Below are 3,650 nucleotides of genomic sequence, written 5' to 3'. Positions count from 1 at the left end.
CCAGAGGAAGTGCCTCCTTGATATTAGTTCAATGTAAGCTCGCATTTTCTTTTGATTTGCAAAACTACTGGAACATTAAACATCGGAATCCATGAAACGGCTGGAACAATCAGTGTGCTGAACTGTAAAACAGAAACCACAACACATCAACATACATTTTTATTACAAAAACAGGAAGAATTGTGTTTTTTAGCAGCAGCACTGTCATACTACATCATTGTCAGATTGGACAAGTTAGCTACTGATAGACAGATGGTTGATCCAATCACATGCTCTGTGTTTCTGTAAGCACTCATTGCTGCCACCCCTTTTCCAAAGGGTTCAAACCTGTGTCCAGACTTTGTTTCATGAAGCAAACAACAGAAGCAAAATCAGAGTATGGCTGTGTGAGGTTCAATTCAATGCATTAGTGAGGGGAAACTCATACTGGGGGAAGAAATGGATGAAGTGAAACCAGATAAGTGTCTCGGGACGACACCCAATCTCGCCGAGGATGAACCTGAGTGGAGGAGAGTGGTGGTCATGGTGGTGGAGGGGCAGGGCGGTTAGGGGCTCTTGCTTGTGATACAGAATTTGAAAAATATTGAAATACTTTGCACACCAGGTTGTCTGATTTATAATTTTTCAAATGCAAACACCGTACAAGCCCGTTGGGAAAGGACTTCTTAAAAGTGTGGTTAGAGGCCACAGAAATGGGTATTATCCATTTTTAAAGCTCAGTGAAAGCTGCATTGGTTTAACATTTTATAGTTTTCCTCCGGCTGCTCACATTTCCACAATAATTTGTCATGTGCTTCCAGAGTGGCTTGTCTTTTTCACCTGCATCACACAGCAGGGACTTCAGGATGCTTTGACAACATAGATGGTTACTTCAGAATACCGCATTTTAATCTTTCCACCAAAGCCACTGAAAAATGCTGGCTTAATCTTGATCGCCCAAACTAGATCAAGAGCCAAGAGCTTGAGTCTTGACGTGTCTCATATTACAAGACGCTGCGCTGACAGATGCTGCCAGCATCCTCAAATCTGTTGAGTCAGCACAGAGACTCAACCCGATTTTGAGATCCAGTCTGGATGCCCAGTCTGGGCGTAACGCCGGGCTGAAAGTCATTTAATGTGATCTTATCGCTGCAGGAATGGACAGCTGCTCAGTAGAGCTGTCTGGGCCGGACTCCTATCTGGAGAACACTATGCTGATAGCCTGAAGTGGATGTGACTGCTGACTCTAACAGCAGAGACCGCTCTGTTCTGAATGCAGAGTCTGCACACAAGACTTGTACAGAGGCAGACGTGATAGAAGTCTTGCTTAGCACTGGTTTTTAACAGACGTTTGACTAAAAATCAAAGCAATCATCAGTTTTTTTCCCTTTTTACTTAAAGGGGCAATCCATGTAATTCTCATTTATTTCACCTTTGGTACTCTCTACTGTGCTAATCAGTTATTTCTGTCGTGTTTTTACGCGGCACATTCCCAGAAATCATCTTTTTTTTGTTGTTGATGCAGTTGAGTTTCTGTAGCTTGCCCTCTTTTCTTTGTTTATTCATCCATAATGGCTATTGCTGCTCATGTTAACTACACGGTTCTTCTTTTGTTTATTCCAACCACTTCCTATGAGTTGGAGGATTGTTCCAAGAGCTAGAAGACACCAGTTGTTCAGGGCAGCACATGCACAAGCTTTCATGAACTGCCTTTACAAGCTGTATGGGTAACTTTTAAGAGTTGGAGGAATTTCATCAAAAAATTGAACAGTTCAAACAGCACCCACCTGAGACTCAGCGCCTCCTCCAAATCCCTACCACCCTCATGCACGCTCAAGTGTGTGGCTCTATGTGCATGCATGGCAAGCTAAGTTAAAGTACTGTAGTTTGGTAGGTGGAGCTAAGTTTGTCTGGGGAGGAAAAGCCAGTGCGCACTGCAGCAGTGCACAAGACATTACTGGCACTTCCTCGAGGTGATTGGTTTTTTTGAGTCACACCGAACAGATTTGAAAGGATGAGATTACAGCTCCAGGGGCAGCCAGGAAGACCGGATCTTTTTCTGAGTGCATTTAGTTTGGCTGAGACCCTCTGTGTATGATGGCGATTTGTCAAAACTGCGAGGGAACTAAGTTACCGGCACAAGCTCTCAGTGGAATCATTGTTGTGTAATATCAGTCTGTGGTAGAGAGCAGCAAAATACACCTTTACTTGTATAAACAATACTGCAAGTTATCACTTTCACCCTCCTCTTACCTTCAAAATTAACTAACATTTTGCTGGGATCAAATTGACACCAGCAAGTTAAACCTCAAAAAATTGAATATAATGTTGACCCAAGAGATATCCCCATCCCCAATCCCCAGAGAACCAGACTGTGCCTAGACCCAGATGAAACACCTATGGCTACCAAATGTACAAGACACCATGTTAATTTTATGTTTACCCAGTTGCCCCCATTACATTAAGAAAAGCCATTAAATATGAAGCAAAAAAAGGTGTTAATTGTGTATTTAGAGACATTAAACATAGAATGGGGTCAAATCGACCCCAAAGATAACAGGAAGGTTCATTTTAAAGTTAGGCCTCCATGAAAGCCTCCTTTAAAATATTTTGCATCCAACAAGCTACATCCACCATCCTCCCTCTCACACATTCCGTGGCCTCTGCTCTCAAATCTATTTCTCATCTCAAAAGAAAGATACCAAGGCAGATAAGAAAGGCATTCACTGAAGCAAATGACTTATCTGTTGCAGTATTAATGAAGATCTGTGTGGGCTGTAACATTTCACTTGTAAAAAAATGATGAATTCTGGCTTTGCAGCTTAGCCAGGGGGGTGACAACCTTATTTAACACAATTGCTGCATTTCTGCTGCACTGTTGCTCCTCTTCTGCTTCCACCTCTGTGAACGATGCCGACTGTGAGAGGAGTGTGTGTGCCATTATGTGGTAATGTAAATACACTTTGTTAAAGGTGACAGTCTCACTCACTTACTATAGTGGCTGGACCACAAAGACATTCACAGGATGTATAAATCATATTTAACTCCAAAAAAAAAAAAAAAAATCTCAGATGGTTGAATTACATCCGCCATTGTTTATTCGCCTGTAACACTTCTCTTTTTTTTTCAGACGTCGTATTTCTCATATCTGAAATTAAACACAAAGCCAAGTTTATTTTCCCAGTGGGATCCCAAATCTGCCTCAGCAGAAGATCCATGAGTTGCCATATTAGGGCAGAAACCCAGAGTCTGGCAATGGGGGCAAGACAGGGGTCCACGTGCACGCGCGCACATGCACAGAAACACAATAGCGTGAAGAGAGAGAAGCGGGGTTCCATAAAATCTTTACACCTGGTGTGCGTGTGTGTGTATGTGTGTGCGTGCGTGTGTGTGTGTGTGTGTGTGTGTGTGTGTGTGCATGGTGGGGATGATGCCCTAACCCTCCCTCTTTCTCCCTCTCTCTCTCTTTTGCCTCGCCAACTCTTTAACGCATCCTCAGGGACGGGGACACACACACACACACACACACACACACACACACGCACGCACACCTCCCCCTCCCCCGTCTCTCTCTCTCTGTCACACACTCTCTCTCTCTCACTCACACACACACACACACACACACACACACACACACGCACTCACTGACGCTCAAATAGGATCCCGGCGCG

The sequence above is a fragment of the Myripristis murdjan genome, chromosome 8, assembly GCF_902150065.1.
Source record: "Myripristis murdjan chromosome 8, fMyrMur1.1, whole genome shotgun sequence".
Taxonomy (NCBI): Eukaryota; Metazoa; Chordata; class Actinopteri; order Holocentriformes; family Holocentridae; genus Myripristis; species Myripristis murdjan.
The sequence above is the reverse complement of the archived record's forward strand: the minus strand, read 5'-3'. Positions refer to the sequence as shown.